Below are 22,447 nucleotides of genomic sequence, written 5' to 3'. Positions count from 1 at the left end.
TTCTTCTTCTTCTTCTTCTTCTTCTTCTTCTTCTTCTTCTTCTTCTTTCCATTCCCTCTGTCTACATAGGGTTTTATACTCCTCTCAGATTGTTATTTTTCTTTTCCAACTAGGTAATACAGATCATTCTCTGCCTCATTTCTTACCTAGCCCTAATCACTGAATGGGCATTGGCCTATCAAACTGAGACCTGCTAAAAGCCATAGCTCAAAAAGATCACGGTCTCTCCCTCCATTAAGGGTCATTATCAGTCCTCCTTATCTATATCTTGTCACTAGACCCAGATGGTTCCAGAAGAGAAAGTGAGGCTGGTGACTTTGCTATTGATGAAGGAGAAACAACAGCTTCCAAGACAATTCCAAAGGACTCAGTATGAAGCATGCTATCCACCTCAAGAGAAAGAACTGGTGGAATCTGAAAGCAGATGGAAGTGTATTATTTCTACTATTTTTAAAAATGTCTGTCTTTTTAAAAATAATATTCCCAATATGGAAATACCTCTTGCATGGTTCTGTATGTATAACCTATACCTAACTGTTTATCATTTCAATGAAGGGAAAGGGATCAGGGAGAGATAGAAAGAATTTGAAATTCAAAATTTTAAAATTGCTTTTATAGGTAAAAATAAAATAAAATATTATTAAAATAGTATTTCACAACTTTTACTCGGCTAAATTTTAGTTTTGCATGTAAAGTGAAGAGTGACATTTTGAGAAAATAAAAATATTACTAACATTGTCTCTCTAAAATGTTACATACTATATATTATTTAGAAATTAAATGAAAGGGTATTCAAAACAATTAAAATGATTTGCAAACAAAAAAAGTTTGTACTAAATCAGTTAAGATAATAAAAAATGCAGAATTTCAAAGCACTGTTTTGCCTCAGACATCTAATTGCCAAAGATAACAAAAAGTTGTAAATAGATGATGTTGGAAGAGATGTAGAAAAGTACTGTAATATAGTGATGTTGAAACTTTGAGGTTGTCTAATACTTATGGAAAAAATGGAGTTGTGACTTAAAAAGTTATCAAAATATCAATTTTACACATAATTCCAATGCTAAGCATATGCCTGTTCTGTGATTTGATCTGAATTCTGGGAAGCCGTTGTTGAGAGTCCCCCGGCTTTGAAAAACCCAGAATGTGGAAACCCAGATGTTGACTGGGTATGGATGTAATGGTTGGACAGTTTGGAAATCTGTCTACTTGATGTTTCTGTCTTGATAATTATGCCTGTATACTTTGAGGTTCAGGGTGCTGACCTTTTTCCCCTGAACAAGGTAAACGATATATGTCTGACTGATTAAAGTAAGCTTGTTAACCCATTTTGAGTCGCTTTCCTTTAACAAAGCAGATCCAAGAACCTGTGGTAGCTGCAAACCCTGAGGACGCTTGGGGTGCTTGCTGCTACAATGCCCCACAGAGCTCAATGATAGAATAAAAGATTTCATATTTGCCAACTTACTCATAGCAGCGCATTTTCTGTTATGTCAAATTCTTTGAGACTCTTTAGAATTTTCTTGTCAAAGTTTCAGGCATGGGGGGGGGGGTGTTTTGTCATTTCATTCTGTAGCTCATTTTACAGATGAAGAAACTGAGACAAAAGGATTTAAATGACATGTCCAAAGATGCAAGGTTAGTAAATGACTTGGCCAAAGTCAAAGATTCTTTGCAGAGAATGACGACAATGAGAAAACATGCCAACATTTATGGGATGCTGCCAAAGAAGTACTTAGGATATAATTAACATCTCTAAACTCTTGCATTAATAAAATAGAGTGAGGGCAAGTCAATGAATCGGTCATACAGTGAAGAAAAATTAGAAAAACAACAAATTGAAAACAAACATCAAATTAGAAAAACTAAAAACAAAAGGAGGGATTAATAAAAATGAAAGTTAGAAAACTACCTAGTAGAAAACAGAAAGACCTGTTTATAGGAAAATTAAAAAAAAATTAAATAGATAAATTATGTCACAATTTGATTTAAAGAAAGAAAAAAAAAGACAAAGTCCTAGTATCAAAAATGAAAAGGATTAATTCATCACCAAAGAAGAGGAAATTAAAGGAAATATTAGAAATTATTGGGGCAGCCAGGTAGCACAGCGAATAAGAGCAGCGGTTCCAGTGTTGAGAAGACCTGGAGATCGAATACCGGGCTCAGACTCTTAGCACCCACCCAGAAACACCTGGCGATGTAACCTTGAGTAAGTTACTTAACCACAATTGCTTGGGGGCAGCCAGGTGGCTCAGTGAGTTAAAGCACTGGCTCCAGTGTCAGGATGACCTGGATCAAATCCGGGCTTAGATACTCAGCAAAACACCCAGAAATAACTGGCCATGTAACCTTGCGCAAGTTACTTAACCCTGATTGTTTTTAAAAAAAAAAGATATTATTTTCCTCCAACATATACCAATAAATCTGAGATTCTAAGCAAAACAATGAATATGTATAATGAATATAAATCACACAGATTAACAGAAAAGGAAATTCAATACTTACATAACCTCAAATTTGGAAGATAAATTGAACAAACCATCAATAACCTCCCTCAGAAAACATGCTAATGATAGAGAGATTGATTCTTGAGTGAATTCTACCAGAAAGTTAAAGAACAAGTAATTCCAACAGTACACAACCATTAGGAAAAAGAGGCAAATAAGGAATACTGACAAATTACTTTTATGACAGAAATATGGTACTGATACCTAAACCAGGAATAACCAAAATAGTGAAAGAAACCTTTTCACTTATCAACTTCCCTAATGAATATTGATGCACAAATTTTAAATAAAATACTGACAAGGAGATTACTGTAAAATATCACAAAGATCATACACCAGTTTGAATTTATACCAGTAATGGAAGGGCATTTCAATATTAGGAAAACTATCAGCATAATTGACATGTCAATAACTAATCCAATAGAAATAATTTGATTTTCACAGTAGATGTAGAAAAAGGCTTTCGGCAAAATTGAGTATCTATTCTTATTAAAACTCTAGAGGACGGAGGCATAAGTGGAGCTTTTCTTAAAATGATAGCTAATTCTATGAAAAAGGTTTAGCATGTGTTGTATGGAATAGAGATAAGGTGGAAATCTTCCTAATAAGATTAGGGGTGAAGCATATATTCCCACCATCATTATTACTATTCAGTATTATACTTGAGATAGTAGCTATAGTGATTAGATTAAAAAAAACACTTGAAGTAATTAGGCAAGCCAACAAAGAAACAAAGCCATCATGATTTGCAGATGATATTATGATATACTTAAAAAATCCTAGAGGGAGGGGGTTGAGTCAAGATGGCAAAGTATAAGCATGAACTTGCATGAGCTCCTGCACCAACCACTTCCAATAATTGTTCAATATGATTCTAAACAAATTTTAGAGCTTCAGAACCCACAAAATGAGAGAGACAAATAAATCTCCTCCTCAAGGCAGCCTGGCAAACTGACAGTAAGGGTCTACCAGACCAAGATGGGAACTGAGTGTATTCCTGCACGAGCTCTGCAGGCCCAGACTCAGGGCACCCCTAACCAGTGACACAAATGGGCCAGAGCAGACTTCAGGAGAATGAATTACCAGCAGCTGTGGCAGTTTCCATACTTTCCAACCCACAAACACTAAAGAAAAAATAAAAGGTCAGTGGGGAACACTGCTGGAAATGGGTGATGGAAGTGTGGTCTAGACCCTGCCCCCAGGTTGAGAGGTGACTGAGGCATGACTCATGGAGCTGATTCCAGGTGGCTCTCTCTGGAAATCCTGGCCTGCAGATCTTAGAGGAACCAAGTGACCATAGAGAGGGTGATGGCTTTTGCTTTCACCTGCATGGATCTGGGTCACGTTTTTCACCAGAGTTCCTGGGGTAAGAAATTCTAGCTTCGAGATCTTGTGGTAGCTATAGGGATGGCACCCTCCTCAGACCTCTGGCAACTGTGAAAACCTCAGCGATTTGGAACACAGCTCTCTCCAATCTGAAAGCAGAGTTCTACTGTGGCAAAGATCTCAAAAGTCAAGTAATTGGTGGGCAAGATGAGTGAGAAGAGGAAGCACAATCAGACCATATAGATTCCTTTGTTGGGGACAAAAAGGGTCAAAGCATGGAACCAGAAGAAGATAACAAAGTCAAAACACCAGCATCAAAAGTTTCCAAGAAAAGTATGAACTACTGACAGGCCATGGAGAAACACAAGAATGATTTTGAAAATCATGTAAGATAAATGGAGGAAAAATTGGGAAGAGGAATGAGAAACATTCAAGAAAATCATAAAAAGCAAGTCAGTAGACTGATTGAACAAAATAACACTGTAAAAAAAAATTAACTCAGATGTCAAAAGAGACCCAAAAACGCAATGAGGAGAAGAATGCCTCCAAAACCCAAAATCATCAGATGGAAAAGGAAATTCAAAATCTCACTGAAGAGAATGATTCCTTCAAAATTGGATTGGAACACATGGAAGCTAATGACTCTATCAGAAATCATTACTATAAACAGATGCAAACAAATGGAAATCTAGAAGGAAATTTGAAATATGTCATTGGAACAAACACTAATCTGAAAAATATATCCAGGAGAGAAAATTTCAAAATTATTGGACTACCTGAAAGCCATGATCAAAAAAAAGTGCCTAGAAATCAAGCTGCTATAAACATTTTTGTACATATGGGTCTTTCTCCCACTTGGGATTCTACCTGCCAAAACAAATGCAGGAGCTGTATGAACATACATACAAAACACTTTTCACACAAATCAAGTCAGATCTAACTGATTGGAAAAATATCAATTGCTCATAGTTGGATTGAGCTAATATAATAAAAATGACAATTTTTTTCTAAATTAAATTATATATTTAGTGTCATACTAATTAATTAAAAAACTACTTTATAGAGCTAGAAATAAATAGGAACAAAATTCATTTGGAAGAATAAATGGTCCAGAATATCAAGGGAATTAATGAAAAGAAATGCTAGTGAAGGTGGACTAGCTATACCAGATTTCAAAATTACTTGGTACTGGCTGAGGAATAGAGTAGTGGATCAATGGAATAGATTAAACACACAAGATTCAGAAGTCAACTACTATAGTAATCTATTGTTTGATAAACCCCAAGAACCTGGTTTTTGAGATAAGAACTCACAATTCGACAAAAACTGCTGGGAAAACTGGAATACAGTATGGAAGATACTGAACATAGATCATTATCTAGCAGCATATACCAAAATCAAGTCTAAATGGGTGCATGATCTACTTATAAAGGTTGATACTGTAAGCAGTGTCCTAAAACAAGGAAGAGTTTACCTATCAGACTTGGGGAGAGGGAAAGACTTAGAATTAGAGAATATTATAAAATATAAAATGGATAATTTTGACTACATGAAATTGAAAAGCTTCTGTACAAACAAAGCCGATGTAACCAAGATTAAGAGGGAGGTGGGAAATTGGGAAAGAATCTTTACAACCTATGTCTCTGACAAAGAGTCATTTCTAAGATATAAAAAGAATTGAGTCAAATTCATAAGAAACAAGTCATTCCCCAATTGATAAATGGTCAAAGGATATGAACAGGCAGTTTTCAGAGAAAGAAATTAAGGATATCTATAAGCACATGAAGAAATGCTCTAATTCACTATTGATTAGAGAAATGCAAATCAAAACAACTCTGAGGTACCATATCTCACCAGTCAGATTGGCTAAGATGACAAAGCAGGAACACGATAAATGTTGGAGAGGATATGGTCAGATTGTAACACTAATGCGTTGCTGGTGGAGCTGTCAACTGATCCAGCCTTTCTGGAGAGCAATCTGGAATTATGCCCAAAGGGCTATAAATACTTTCATATCCTTTGATTCAGCAATACCACTCTTAGGATTATATCCCAAAGAGATAATAGAAGTGGGAGAAAGACCCATATGTCCAAAAATGTTTTTAGCAGCTCTTTTTGTGGTGGCAAAGAATTGGAAATTAAGGGGGTGTCTATCAATTGGGGAATGGCTGAATAAGTTGTGGTATATGCATGTTATGGAATACTATTGTGCTATAAGAAATGAGGAGCAGACGGTCTTCATATTTACCTGGAGAGGATTATACGAACTGATGCTGAGTGAGAAGAGTAGAAACAGGAGAAATTTGTATACAATTACAGACACAATGTACTTGTGATAACCAACTTTGTTAGACTGGACTCTTCTCAGCAATGCAGTGATATAAGTCAATCCCAAAAGACTCACGATGGAGAGATATGTGTGCATCCAGTGAAAGAACTAGAAAGAACTGAGTTTATATCCAGATGGAAGCAAAATACCTGATCTTTTTCCCTCTCAGAATCTTCCACACTCTCTGGCAACCTGGTCACACACTCCTGGCACTCCACTAGACTGCAATCCAGATCCAAATAGGTTAAAGCAAGAGCAAATACTCCTCAGACTGGTCATCTGGACCCCCTACAGTCTTCAGGTCAGGAGCTGAAACTGCCATGTGTCAGTGGCTGCAAGGCCCCTGAGCCTCAGCAGCTTCTCCCCCCTGGGTATGCAGGCCAACCACACTTTCAACTACTGGATCTTAAATCCACACTGCATGGACCTCTGACTTTGTCCTTAGCATCTATGGGTTGATAATTCTGGAAACTGCCACAGCTGCTGGTTATCTGACGTCCTTCCAGCCAGTGGCTGGTCAGGCCTGCCCTTGGGCCAAAACCTCCAGCTCGTGCAGGGCTGGGTTTGGCTCCCATAGTGTTTTACTGGCTGTTCCCTGCCAGCTTCCCAGGCTATCCCATTGCTAAGTAAGCTTCTCTCTGTCATTTTTTTGCATTATGTAGCTCAGTTTGTTCAGAGCCAATAAATATATTTCAAAAAGAATTTGATGTACTGGCTGAAAATAGGGGTGAATCTGTGAAATAGATTAGGTATAAATAACCCAGTAGTAAGTCAGCATAGTAATCTAGTGTTTGATAAGACCATAGACACCAGTTTTTCAACACAGGTTGGCAGAATCTTGGTGGTGGTCAGCATCTAACACTGTTTATCAAGATAAAATGAAAATAGGTAGATTATTTTGATATAAAGGGAGATACCATAAGTTAATCAGAAGTTCAGGCCATAATTTACCTATTAGATCTATGGAAAAGGGAAGATTTTATAATTAAACACAAGATAAAGAACAACATGTGATGTAAAATGGATGGTTTGATTATATTAATTTTTCAAAAACCTTTTACACAAAATTGCAAACAAGATAAGAAGGAAGATAGAAAAATGGAAAATAAATTTTACAGAAAGTATCTCTAATGAAGGTCTTATTTCTCAAATATTTACAGAATTGTCTCAAGTTCATAAGGAAACAACTCATTCCTCACTTGATATATCTTTAAAAGATATAACAGGCAGATTTCAGATGAATGAATGAAAGATATCTATAGACATATAAATAAATTGGCTTAATCATTATTGTGTATATAAATGCAATTTAGAGTAACTCCAAGACAATACCTCTCACCTATCAGATTATCTAATATGACAGAAAAATAAAATGAGGAATTTTGGAGGCCCTCTCTGTTCTTCTGTGTTAATTCCTTAGAAGAATCCCCTTCTTTTGCTCTGTTTTGGTTTCTGAGACAGAAAGTTAATGGAGATGATAGCACTGGTAATGTGTTTAAATATTGCTGTATCCTTGTTAAACCTTGTTTTCCTATTAACAGAAATTGTAAAGAGCTTGGAGAGTAGTAGTCCCTGTGAGCTGAGATATGGAACAGGAGTGGAGAGCTTCCTACACGTGAATCCAGGAAAAGTTAGGAGTGGTTAGCATATGAAGAAGAAGTCATGTGGTTTGGAAGCCAAACTCAAGTCAAAATGAAAGAGGACTTTACTTTTGATACTCTGTGTTGACTAATGACATGTGTAACTTACTTTGACCTAGGGGTAGATTTGGTTTGCATTGTCTGTTACCCTTAAAGATGACTATAAGATATACTGAATGATATGTTTTGCTTAAGACTATGTGGCTACCTTTAGTAATAAGTTTTTATGCTATGTTGTGAATGTTATGCTTTATTTTTTCTTGAATGTTATGCTTCTATGTATTGCTGAATAGAGTTCATTACATTATGCAATTATACCTTTAAAGTTATTCATATCAACAGTCCTCTGGAGAGATGCTCTTGATTGACTTTAAACTCCCCTCCCCCTTTATAATCTCTTTGGGATACACACCTAGTAGTGATATTGCTAGATCAAAGTGTATGAACAGTTTGGTTGCACTTTATTTAGGGTAACAAATTGCTCTCCAAAATGGTTGGATCAGTTCACAGCTCCCCCAAGAGAAAGCCAGTGTCTCAATTTTCCCAGATCCCAGATTCCCAGAGCCAACATCTATCATTTTTTGACATATTAGCCAAACTGAGGCAGTACCTCAGAGTTGTTTTATTTTGCATTTCTCTAACCAAAAGGGATTTTAAACAATTCCCTATATATAGATAGATAGATAGATAGATAGATAGATAGATAACTTTGATTTTTGTCATCTGAGAACTGTTAATTTCCTTTAACCATTTATCAATTGGGGAATTGTTTGTATTATAAATTTGACTCATTACTGTAATTCTGGTCACATTGGTTTTGTTTGTGCAAAAACTTTTTAGTTTAACAGACTCAAAATTATTTATTTTACATTTCATAGTTCTCTCTCTTTTTTAGTCATGCCACATTAACTCACTTAATTTCACTATAATATATATATTGCTCTACACCACTTCATGTATACATGTTTAGTTTTGACAAGCCTTCATTTTTTACGGTACCTTTGGGCAAGATATAGTTTCCTTCCTTATCTCTTTTAATTTGCTCTAATTTGGCTTTTTCTTTGTCTGAGATCAGGATAGCTACCTCTCTCTGATTTTTTTTTCTTTTTACTTCAGCTGAAGCATAATAGATTCTACTTCAGCTCCTTACCTTTACTGGCTATGAGTTTCTCTGCTTCAAGTGTCTTTCTTTTTTTTTCTATTTTTTAAAGCAATTGGGGTTAAGAAACTTGCTCAAGGTTACATACCCAGTTATTTCTGGGTGTGGCGCTAAGTATCTAAGCCCTGATTTGATCTCCAGGTCATCCCAATACTGGAGCCAGTGCTCTTACTCGCTGAGCCACTTGGCCGCCCCCAAGTGTCTTTCTTATAAACAATATAGTGTAAGATTCTGTTTTTAATTAAATTTCTATCTGCTTCTGTTTAATGGGAGAGGTTATTCTATTTTCATTTAGTGTTATGAGTATCAACTGTGCATGTCCCTCCATTCCAATTTTCCTCCAGATTGTCCTCTTTCTCCTTTCACCTTTTTACTCATCATCAAGTTTTATTTCTGTATGTCAATTCCTCTGATCTGTCTTCCCTTCTGTCAGCCACTTTGCTCTCTTTTTTGTCCTTGAGAATTTTGAAATATATTCAAAGGGCTATAAAACTCTGCATACTTTTTTGAATGAGAAATATTCTTTTATCATGTCTCTAGCTCAAAGAGACAAAAAAGGGAAAATGACCTACACGTACAAGAATATTTAGAGGAGCTCTTTTTGTGATAGCAAAGAATTAGAAATTTACAAGATGCCCATCAGTTGGGGAAAGGTTAAACAACTTTTGGTGTATAAATATAATGGAACACCACTGTGCTATAAAAATAATGCGGTGGCAAACTTCAGGAAAATATTGGAAAACTTTTATGAATTGATACAAAGTGAACCAAAAAGAACTAGAAGATTTTACAAAATAACATCAATGTTATATGATGATCACATATAAATGACCTATCTATTCTTATCAGTACAATGACCCAGAAAAATTCCAAAGAAATCATGATGAGAAATACTATCCACCTGCAGAGAAAAAAAAATAATAAAAATCTGAAGGCATATAGAAACATATTACTTTTTAACTTCCTTCTTTTCTTTCATTTTTCCTGTTTACTTCTTTACAACATGAGTAGAATGAAATGTTTTATATGATTGCACATATATAACCTATATTAAATTTCTTATTCTCTTAAAGAAAGAAAATGAAAGGGAGGGAGCGAGAACATTAGGAACTCAATTAAAAGAATAATGTTAAATATTGTCTCTACATACAAATGGGGAAAAATAAAATACTATATTTAAAAGAATAACATTTAAGAATGTAGCAAAAGTGCTAAATTTATATCAAAACTATATATATATATGTATATATATATATATATATATATATATATATATATATATATATATATATATGGATTCCCCATCCAAGTTCATGGAACACCTAAGATCTAACTATAGGTCCTAGGTTAACAACTCCTGATATACATGGAGAAAACAACAAAGATGTTAAATCTAATTATAATAATAATGTAACATATAACTAAAGTTATGTATTACATATTAATATATAATACTTATGTATAACTAACGCTAAGAAATTCAAGCTGTACATACAGATTTTATGATCATCTTTAAACAATAAGTGAATTCTTTGGAAATGATGAGTTCAGTACTAGAGTTTACATGGAATGGAGAAGAAGTAGGGTATGAAGACTGAATTTATATAAATGAAGATTAGGTTCATGTTTTGGTTACTTCTGCTGAATTTTTTTCATTCTTTTTAAAATCAGCATTACACTGGATGACTTAATGCAAAAAAAAAGATAAAATATATATATTTGTAATATATGTATACAAAATCAAAAGAAATTTATATAAGATAATTTTGAGAGAGAGAGAGAGAGAGAGAGAGAGAGAGAGAGAGAGAGAGAGAGAGAGAGAGAGAGAGAGAGAGAGAGAATAGTGTCTTTGTTCATAGTAGATGAGGTACACTTGGGAACCCTCTTCAGAATTGACAGGAATGATGCTAATATCCAAAACCTTCTTACAGAAAAAAAAAATTCTTATCAACATAATGCTCATAGCTATCACAAAGTGGAATTGATTAGCCCTTCAACTTGTTCTGCTTAACATTATTGGAAGTGGGATTATATACTCAATTTTAATAAAATTTGTCAAAGGAATTATTTATCAAGTACAGGTTTAACTAGATGATTTGAGATTCCTTACAACTTGGAAATTCTAGATCTTATATAGAATGTATGCATAAAAATTTTACATGTTATGAATATAAGGAATTATTGAAGCAGCTTGATTGTACCACTAAAAGACTCATAATCAGGAATGTCTGAGTTCAAATCCTTCTTAATTTCCTATAGAAGTCCCTTAGTCTTTTTCAAACTTAGTTTCCTCATAGCTTCCAAGTTCCCTTTAAACTCATAAACTATAATCTGACATATAAAAACTATGGGTTATACTATAATACTCTTTTCTTTTCAATAAATAATATTTTTACTTTTTAGTGCTTATATCATAATTGATGCTATGACATGAAATTTAATTCCACTAAATTAAGTAGTAATGCTTATAGTTCAGTTACAAGCCTAAAAATGTCTTGTAAATTAACTCTTTAAAAAGGTAACCCAAGAAAATATTATTAAAATGTATAAACTACAGGCAGACAAAAGAATAGCAATCATTTTATATTGGTTAATAGACATGATCAAGAGACATTGGGTGGAATATTTATTTTAGTTCATAACAGGTTTTGATTTTCTACAAGTCTTACTCTCTAAACCTTTTTTCCCTCACATATAAAATGAGAACAATTATATTTTTTATTGGATACCGCCAAATAGCCTTTCATGGCAAGTCTTTTTTAATCTTAGATCTTAAAAAATGTAAAGTTGTTGTTTTTGTTATTAATTCTCTAACATATGGGATAGTTTCTCTATGGATTTATAGTGCATTCATAAAATATAAGAAGTAATAAGCGATTTCAAACTGAATTTTAATGACACTGGTATAGGAGTGAAGAGATCTGGGTTTGAATTACAGCTCTGTCATTAACTGTCATTTAATTAGTAACTTCACTGAGCTTCAGTTTTTCTATTTAAAAAAAAATTGAACCAAATCAGCAGCACTCAAAATGTTGTCTATGTACCCTTACTGGTGAAAGAGACAATTTCAAGAGCACTTGGTAGTCTTTATTCTTATTAGAATGAAATTAAGACATTGTTTGCCTATCAAAATAATGCTCCTTTTTCCAACTATTTATTAGTAAGAGAATATATTTTCTTCATATAATTCAACCAAAATATATTGCAACAAATTGAATGCAAGAGTATTTATGAAAATCTGGTTGTCCCCTTTTAAGCCAGACAACAAAGCTATCAAAGAATAGTAGAAAAAGTTCTTTCTCCTTATGTTTTTTTAAAGAAGATTATTTTCAAAAATATGTTATTTTTGTTAAAACATATTGTAATTTTAAGTGAACTATTAATTTTAAAATACCAATTTTAATTTCTAATATGGCACATTTTGATGGAAATAATAATAGTATGGCTTTAATTGTTAAGTAACTGACTCTGCAAAAACAGAAATATACCCATGACATACTTTTACATTTCAACTGCATTACTATTTTCACAATCACTTTCTTAGGTCAATGCCTGCTATGTGGTATATGTTGACTTCCAAAATGTGAATGCTGATACTGAAAATTTAACAATCAACACTCAGGAGGCAGTAAAAAACTAGCCCAATCATATTATGCGATATAACCCCCGCCCATGTGCGCACGCACACACACACACACACACACACACACACACACACACACAAACTATTTTGTGGTTCTCAAAAATGTTTAAGAGTATAGAATAGTTTAGTTGAAAAAAGGTTGAAAATGACTGAAATATATATTTCTGTCATTAATCTTAGGTTTAACTATGAAACTATTGACTTTTCTTTGGGTTTGAAAAAAAATTAGGGCTGCATAGAAGTATGAAATTATGCTTTAGTGTCTGGCCCACAGCTGCCTCTTCCTTTAATGACAGAAGTTATTCATTATTAAAGGAAAGCAAACCATTTCTTATTACTAAGCATCTAACAATTCCAAATTCAATTGCTTGCAGGTTTTTCTCTCTCTCATATTTGTACATTAGCCAGATTTCTGGATATTCATGCCTACAACATCCACCAAGGGTTGTAGTTTTTGTGGGGGTCAGGTTATGGTCATTTAGTTAGCTTTTGAAAAAGTCTTCTTATCTTCTTTATAATGGAACATTCTATCCTCATCCAGAGAAAGATTGGATGGATTGTGAATTCAGATTGAACATACTATATTTCACTTCATTTTGAGGGTTTTCTTGTTCTATTTATTTTTTCATAGCTAATATTGGACTATGCTTTGCATAATTGTACATATACAACCTATATCAAATTGATTACTGTTTAGGGGGGAGTGAAAGGAGAGAAGAAAAAAATTTTTCAACTCAAAATTTTATGAAAAAGGAACGTTATATTTATTTTTACATATAATCAAAAAAATACTATTAAAATAAAAACAAAACATAAATAAATTAAAACAAAAAAGAGCAATTTCATTAGCCAAACTATTGGAGAAAACATCAAGCTCGCATAGAAAAGTGCAAGTTAGCATAATTATGTTAAACAGTATCACACTTTGTGCACAATAGTGTCTTGTTCTTATGTAGTAAGATCTCATGACCAAGTATTTTCCCTTCTGTTGATTGGTTGGTTGGCAAGTCCCTAGAGATGTAGAACTAAATTATTAAATCAGGTATTAATAAGTCTTCAGGGATACCTTATGAAATTTAGAATGAGTTTTTTTTTTTTCTTGTAGATTTCCTATTTGGATCAGGGGACAATCTCCCTTGACATGTAAAAAGAGAAAATAACAAAGGGAATTATTTTCTTCGTTCAAGACTACAATATTACATTGCTGAACTATCTCAGGTACATAAAAGATAAAGGAACAAATTTATTTAAAGTTTGGGATTCACATTTTTTTTACTTCAATCCAATGCAGAAAGATGTGGAAATAATGTTTACATAAAAATGGAACTAAATATTTCCCACTTTAATACTTCCTATGTTTTTCCTCCTAGTTACCGTCTCTTTTTCTGTAACAGCAGTATGGCAGCTTTCTTCTCAGAATGATCTTTGTCTTCATAATTTCCACTAGCAGCCATAGTTATAAAAAAAATCTAATTCCTGTTAGTGCCATGGCAGATTTTCATTTGTCTTTACAGTATATGTAATGCCAGAAAAATAATTTTGTATGGCTTTGCAAGTAGCTCAAAATGCTTCATACTCCATCTCAATAGTTACTAACATTAACCCAAAAATGTCTTTTCTTTATTCACGGAGCTGCAATCTCATTGAACTTTTCCCAAGCATCCTTAAATAGACTTACCATTGTTTCCAAAACAATAGTTTTCAATTCCTTTTATATTTGTCCTAACTGAAAAGAATAGGCTGAATTTCCTGTCTGGTTGGTTTTTTATTACATTACATTTTTTTATTACATTACATTATTACTAGTAATTTTTAGATTAGTTAAGCTATAACATCAATGCTTCATAATATCTCTTATGTCTTCAATAATCAATGTATACATACATACATATATACACAAAGACATATATTTGAATATGTGTATTTGTATGCACATACATTGGGAAGGAGTTGATTGTTGACTTACTGACTATTGAATGATGTTAAGTTCTTGCTCTCTCGTTTTCCTTTATCCTTCTATCTAACGTGTAAGCCACATTTTGAGATGCTATTATTGTTACTATTCCTCTTCAAACTTATCTGTCAAAACATCTCAGTCTTTCATTAAAACTAAACTCCTTCTGGTGCTCCTTAAGAATATGGCAGTGAAGCAAAATGTCTGATAGGTTCTACCAGTATGATATGAGAAAAAGATGTAGCTATTAGCTAAGGTTTTGGGTTTTAGAAAGAAAAAGTTCTCTCCATCTGTAGAACTTTTAGCCTTCCCCAAAGGAAGAAACCATTTTTCCCAGACTTCAGTTTCTGCACACAATGGGAACCATAGTTTCCCTGGGTCATTAATATCATGGTCCCATTTCCAGTTTTGGAAAACCCTTGCTGTTTCCAAACACTAGTCATAACTGAACTCTCACCATAGGAGCACATGTTCCTGGTTCAAGTGGATTGCTCTTCTTTTTTCTCAAGGATTAAGACCTTATTCCTTGCTACATTGAAAAGACTGGAACCAGCAATAGGGCCTTTCTTCTTTCTGAGGAAAAATATATATTTATTGGCTAAATTGTTTTTAATTTTTTTAGTTGATATGGCAATTCCCATAGACTATGTACTATGGGGGGATGAATTAAAATTGGCATCTATGAAATAATAGATCATAAGATGGTAGAGGAAAAGCAGGACCTTGCTAAAGCTCCTGTGCCAATCACCTCCAATACCTGTAAAACATGTCTCAAAATAAATTTTAGAGCTACAAAAGCCTCAAAGTGATGAGAGAAACAAAACTCCCACTCTAGGAAGCCTGGCAGGCTGAAAGGAAGGGTCTATCTCACAAAGCTGGGAGGCAAGCACATTACCACATCAGCTAAGGGGACCCAGATTCAGGACAACCCTGACCAGCAGTCCAGAGTTGCCAGAGAAGACTTTAGGAAAGTGACTTATTCACAGCTGTGGTGGTTTCCAGACTTCTCAACCCATAAACACCAAAGTGAAAATAAAAGGTCCGTAATGAAATCTGTTGGAACTTGGTGACAGAAGAGAATGGTCCAGCTCCTGCCTCCCAGACAAGAGGTGGCAGAGGTGCAGCAGCTGCTGCTGCTTCCTTGTGAATCTCTCTGGATCTCCTGGCCTGCAGATCATAGGGGAACCAAGTGACAATTTAGAGGGTAATAACATTTTCTTTGGCTGGTTTGCATCTTGGTCACAGACTTGGGTAGTGATGTAGGGGTTAGAAATTGCAGTATGCCAGGGTTTGTGGCGGCTGTAGAGAAGGTACCCTCCTCAGACCTCTGACAACATTTGTGAAAACCCAGGAAATTTGGGACATGGCTCTCTCCACTCTGGAAGTAGAGTTCTACTTTGGCAAAGAGCTCAAAAGTCAAGTAATTGTCTGGCAAGATAAGCAAGCAGAGGAAGCACAATCAGAGCATAAATTCTTTTTTAGAGACAAAAAAGGTCAAAATATGGAACCAGAAGAAGACAACAAAGTCAAAACACCTGCATCAAAAGCTTCAAAGAAATATATGAACTGGTTATAGCCCATGGTGGAGCTCAAGGATTTTGAAAAACAAGTAAGAGAAGCATAGGAAAAATTGTTAAGGGAAATGAGAATGATGTAAGAAAATCATGAAAAGCAAGTCAATGGCCTGCTAAAGGAGACCCAAAAGATACTGAAAAAATAACACCTTAAATAATAGACTAAATCTAATGGCAAAAGAGGCCCAACAAGCCAATGAGGAGAAGAAAACTTTAAAAAGTCAAATTGACCACATGGAATAGGGATTAAAAAATCACTGAAGAGAACAATTCCTTTAAAATTAGATTGGAACAAATGGACACTAATGAGATTACAACACATTAAGACACTACAAAAATAAACCCAAAAACATGAAAAAAAAATAGAAGGTGCTGTGAAATATCTCATTGGAAAAACCAGTGAGGTAGGAAATAGGCCCAGGAGAGATCATTTAAAAAAATTATTTGACTATTTGAAAGCCATGATCAAAAAAGTACCTAATAATGACCCTTCAAGAAATTCTCAAGTAAAACTGACCTGATATTCTAGATCCAGGGGGAAAAATAGCAATTGGAAGAATTTACCAATGACCTCTTGAAAAATATCCCAAAAAGAAAGCTCTGAGGAATATTATAGCCAAATTCCACAGTTCCCAATCGAAGAGAAAATATTATCAGCAGCCAGGAAGAAACAATTTGTGTACTGTGGAAGCACAATGAGGATAAGAAAAAATCTAGCAGCTTCTACATATAGGGATCAAAGGGCTTGTAATATGATATTCCAGTGTTCAAAGCAGCTTAGATTAAAACCAAGAATAACCTACCCAGCAAACTAAATATAAAGCTTCAGGAGAAAAATATGGTTACTCAATGAAAAGAGGACTTGCAAGTATTTGTGATGAAAAAACCAGAGCTGAATAGAAAATTTGACTTTCAAATACCAGAAGCAAAATAAGCCTGAGAAGGTAAACAGGAAAAAGAAATTAGAAGGAACTTATTAAACTGAAGTATTTACATTCCTACAAGGAAAAATGATAATTGCCACTAATGAGACATTTCTCAGAATGAGGATAGTAGAAGGGAATATATATGTTTGTGTGTATATGTATATACACACATATATGCATATATGTGTATACATATTTATGTATGTATAGGAGGGTGTACATGTTTATGAACACATATATGAGAGTGTGTATGTGTGTATACATGTATACATAGATTAAGGGCACAGGATAAGTTGAATAGGAAGGGATGACATCTAAAAAATAAAATTAATAGGTGAGAGGAATATAATGGGAGAAAGAGCCAGGGAGAGAGAGAATACAGTAAATTATCTCATATAAAAGAGGCAAGAGAAAACTGTTATAATGGAGGAGAAGAGAAGGAAGCTGAAAGGGAATGGGTAAACGTTACTCTCATTGAATTTGGCTTAAGGAGGGAATAACATACACACTCAATTGGGTATCTTACCCTACAGGAAAGTAGGGGGGAAGGGGATAAGAGGTGTGATGATAGAAAGGTGATCAGATTGGGGGAGAGGGTAATTAGAAGCAAACACTTTTGAAAAGGGACAGGGTCAAAGTAGAAAATAGAGCAAGGAGGGGTGGGTTAAGATGGAGGGAAATAGTTAAGTCTTTCAGAATATTACTACTATGGAAACATTTTGCATAACTACACATGTGCAATCTATATTGAATAGCTTGTCATCCCAGTAGGGGAGTGTGAAGATGGAAGAAGGAAAAGAATCTGGGAAGCTAAGTTTTAAAAACAAATGATAAAAAAAATTTGGGTTTTTTTACATGCAACTGGGAAATATGATATATAGACATGGGGGTATAGACTCCATCTTGCCCTACTAGAAGGTTTTGGGGTGTGGATGGGGGAGGATATAAGAGGTAGCAGATTGGGGGAAGGGGTATTCAGGAGGCCTGCTCTCTCGGGTTTGGTTTCAGGGAAAGATGGATAGAAAATTTGTAACCCCAAATCTTGTGGAAATGAATGTTAAAAACTAAAACTAAACAAATAAAAGATTAAAAAAAAGAAATAACAGAACTGTAACATATGGAAGACAGCATTTCAATCAAAAAAGTAGCAAATATTTGTTAGGTACTTGCCATATGTAACGCATGATGTAAGGCAATAGACTAACTAAACAAAAAATAAATCAGTCACAGTAATCTATGTAGACTATATCATTGATCTAAGTATTGACCATATATCTGTCACCTAAAGCCATTCATATGAAGAAGTCAAATCTTTTGCTAAAAGAATAGAGCAAAGAATTGTTAGGGCTTTGTTTTTTCTTTTGATACCAAAGCATTTGAAAGTTCTTAAGGGTGAGCCTCTATGGTGACCGTGATTTTTTTAAAAGCATCTAGCCACCATTCAAGCTTGCAAAGAAGGATTTCTATAGAAAACCAGTAAGAAACAGGCAAAGTATAGCATTTTCCCTTCAGGAGATCAGTAGGTCATTCCATTGCAATACAACTGATTTTAATTATAGGAAAAGTAGAATTAATCACCATAAAGTGAAGTGCCATAAAATGCCTCAGAGCATAGTTAAGTCCATGGCTTACAATTAATCTATGCTTAAGCTAAGAAGTTATCTGAAATGGCCCACACAACTCACTCTAAGTGTCCATAGCAGTGTTCTATTTTACAAATTTGATCTATATACTTGAAACCCATTTTTTGATCACATGGTGTTACCACTCCTTTGTGGGAATTGCTGTAGTAGAGCCCTCTACATAGTTCATTGTACCCTCACACCCACCTCCTTAAAATTTAATTGCTAACATTTCACCTTGTCTCTAAGTCTATTATTCTTTCAAAAATGAGGATTTTTTTTTATAGAAAAGGAAATTCTCCAGCACCCTGGTCAGCACAGAAAATGCACAACTTGAATTAAGAATAACAGAATATTCTCTATGTGTAAATGCAAGAAGCGGCCTAGAATTTGATGTCAAATCTTATTCCTTCAAACATTTATTTTTAAGTCTTACTTTAAAAAAAAATTATTTTTGGCTAAGAATATCTATCAGCTTGCCTAAGGAGTGTGAGAAACAAAGGAGGTTAACTCTCTCTTGTCCATCAGTCATGGAATTGAGTCCATAACTATTTCCTGTGCTTATAAACTACCTAAGGTCTTTAAAAAAAAGCACAAAGGAGCTGAAATAGGTAAACTCTAATGCTGTCAAATCTAAATTCTATGAATATAATAAGCTTTCATTAAGAATTTTTCAGCAATAAATAAAGACTACTTAAATTATCTTTACTGTGGAATAAGAATTTAGTTCTAACTCTAAGAAAAGAAATCACCTAGAAACAGTTTTGTCATGGTCAAAACCAGAGGTGTGATGCAGCCAACTTGAACGCCCTGCAAATTGTTTAATATTCAGCGTGAATATTTACATTTTCTGAAAGGATGTGGGAAAATTGGGACATTAATGAATTGTTGGTGGAGTCATGCACTTGTGCATAACCTTTGCTGTTGTTTTAATTTTAGACAAAGAATAAGATTCATTCATTCATTTATTCATCCATTTATTTATTTATTGCTTTTGGGGGGGTGACAATTGGGGTTAAGTGACTGCCCAAGGTCACATGGCTAGTTTTTCTAGTAAGTGTCTGAGGCCTTATTTGAATTCAGGTCCTCCTGACTCCAGGGCCAGTGTTCTATTCAAGCAAAGAAAAAAGGAACAACATAAACTTAAGTATTAAGTTTAAATATAAAATAATAAAAAAAATGTGGTGCACAGCAGAACATAGGACAGGATTCAAAACGTATAGCGAGAACTTTTCATTTCAAAAAAGCCTTTACATTAAATATGATGCATTATGTTGAAAGTTGTACATGTTTCCTTTGCTTTTGGAGATTTTCTTTTCTTCTCTGCCATATACTTTTTACTTTGTTCTTTTATCCCCTTTGCTCCCCCTTATCCACCATCCCAAAGCTAAAACTGAGCATGAATATATATATATATATATATATATATATATGGATGGATATATACATGCACATATACATATATACATATACAAATACAAAAATTCCCTATGAATTTCAATTAATTTATGTTATTATGCTTGTGCATCTTTTTCCCAAATCTCTTTACTCTTCTACTTTGCTTCTACCTAACAACTTAAACTCCTATTGCTTACCTACCCCCAATCTAGCAACCCCTACCTTATCTTCCCCTTTCCCTAAATCTTAAAAGCATTTTGTACAAACATTTGATCTATTCCATTCCCCTCCCTCTAAAGCCCCTTCCTTTATTCTCCCCACTCCTCCCCTAAAAGTTTTATTTATCTCTGAATTTAGAAGACTTTCATAATCTTTTAGAAGTATATGCATTTCCCCCTCTTAAATCCATTCCTGACAAAAATAAATTTCCAGAACTAACTGATACATTCCTCCATTAAATTCCTCTGCACTATGTCTTCCTCTTGTACTCCATTTATATGGGGAGATTACTCTTTTACTTATTCTTGAATGATTTTACTTTTTTGAGATCTTATCATACTCAGGTCTACAATCTTCTACAATTTACCTAATTACTAGTAACAATCTTAGACATAGGTTTTACATTTTTCATACATAAAAGATAAACATTCCATCCTTATTTCTTCCCTTGCAATTGTTCATTGGTATGTACCTTTTATTTCTTTTGGCTCTTGTATATTTTAAATCTTCTACTGAGTTTATGTTTTTCTTTTAAATTCTGAAAGTCTGACAGTTGATGACATGTCCATTTGTTTTTCATTCATAATTATGCTAATTATGCTTAGCTTTTCTGAGTATGATATTTTAGGTGTGAAGTTTGTGTGTTTGCTCTATGATTTGGTTCTAAGACCTCCAATCTTTTATTCTTACCATTGCTAGGTCTTGTGATACTAACTGTGGTACTGCCACATGTAAATAGCTTTTTTCCTTGTTATTCCAAATATTTTGTCCTTGATCTGGGGGTATCAGATTTAAATATAACATTCCTATGAATTTTTCTCTTAGAATCTATTTCAGGTCATAAACAGTGAATTTTTTTTTTGTATTTCTACTTTCTCCTCTTGTTCTATTGCTTCAGGGCATTTTTCATTAATTATTTCTTGTATTATTGTATCAAAATTCTTTTTTTGTTGTTCAGAAATTTCAGATAATAAAATCATACTTATGTTTTCTCTTTTTGATCTGATTTCTAATTGGTTTACTTTATTATCATGGTCTTCTTGGTTTTTTGTATTATTATTATTTTTCTTTTTAATTTTTCCTCAATCTCTTTCATTTGATTTTAAAGTCTTTTTTAAGTTATTCAATGAATTCTTTTTGGGCAGATGACTATTTGACATTATGCTTTCAGGTAAAAGAGTGTTACTTTACTTCAGTATCCTTCTCTGAAGATGAACCTCAGGCTTCTCTATTCCCATAGTTGCTCTCTATGTCTTTGCATTTTTTTGGTAAAAATTTAGTTTTTATAATCACATCAAGTCCTGGGATATGGAGGATGGTGTCACTCACTGGTTTTTGATCCTCTTCGTTTTCTCCCTCTGACCTTGAATTCAAACAAAGACCTTGTCTCATGTAAATGCCCACAACCAGCAGCATCTCAAGACATTACTTCTGCACTCACCAAACATGTGCCAGTTACTTTTCATTCCAGCTGAGAAAATGGAAGCTAATGACTTTATGAGAAATCAAGATGCTGTTAAACAGATCAAAACAAGTGAAAGATTAGAAGGCAATGTGAAATGTCTCATGGGAAAAACCACTGACCCGGAAAATAGATCCAGGAGAGATAATTTAAAAATTATTGTACTACCGGAAAGCCATTAGAAATCATCGTCCAGGAAGTTCTCCAAGAAAACTACCCTGATGTTTTAGTAGCAGAGGGCAAAATAGAGGTTGAAAGAATCCAACGATCACCTCCTGAAAAAAAGCCCAAAAAGAAAACTCCTAGGAATATTATAGCCAGGTTCCAGAATTCCCTGATTAAGGAGAGAATATTACAAGCAGCCAGGAAGAAACAATTTGAATATTTTGGAAGCACTATCAGGATAACCCAGGATCTGGCAGCTTCTACACTGAGGGATCGAAGGGCTTGGAATGTGATATTCCAGAGGGCAAAGGAGATGGGATTAAAACCAAGAGTCACCTACCCAGCAAAACTGAGTATGACGTTTCAGGGGAAAATATGGTAATTCATTGGAATAGAGGACTTTGAAGCATTCTTGCTGAAAAAACCAGAGTTGAATAGAAAATTTGACATTCAGACACAAGAAGCGAAAGAAGCGAAAGAAGCATGAGAAGGTAAACAGGGAAAAGGAATCATAAGGAATTTA

The 22,447-nt window shown here is 34.2% G+C and overlaps 1 long non-coding RNA gene across 1 annotated transcript in view; it reads left to right on the top strand.

The window, feature by feature from the left end:
* The window catches only part of LOC138145627 (uncharacterized), a 197,006-nt gene that overhangs the window by 129,333 nt on the left and 45,226 nt on the right, over positions 1-22,447 (top strand). Inside the window, exon 2 of the long non-coding RNA XR_011164271.1 lies at positions 1,284-1,400. This is a non-coding gene — a long non-coding RNA (uncharacterized lncRNA). The remainder of the gene's footprint in view (positions 1-1,283; positions 1,401-22,447) is intronic.

This window comes from Petaurus breviceps, unplaced genomic scaffold (assembly GCF_028583685.1).
Source record: "Petaurus breviceps papuanus isolate PSGF00001 unplaced genomic scaffold, PetGlider_PUasm1.0 90743, whole genome shotgun sequence".
NCBI lineage: Eukaryota > Metazoa > Chordata > Mammalia > Diprotodontia > Petauridae > Petaurus > Petaurus breviceps.
Note: the sequence above shows the minus strand (reverse complement) of the source record. Positions and strands in the feature narration are given on the sequence as shown.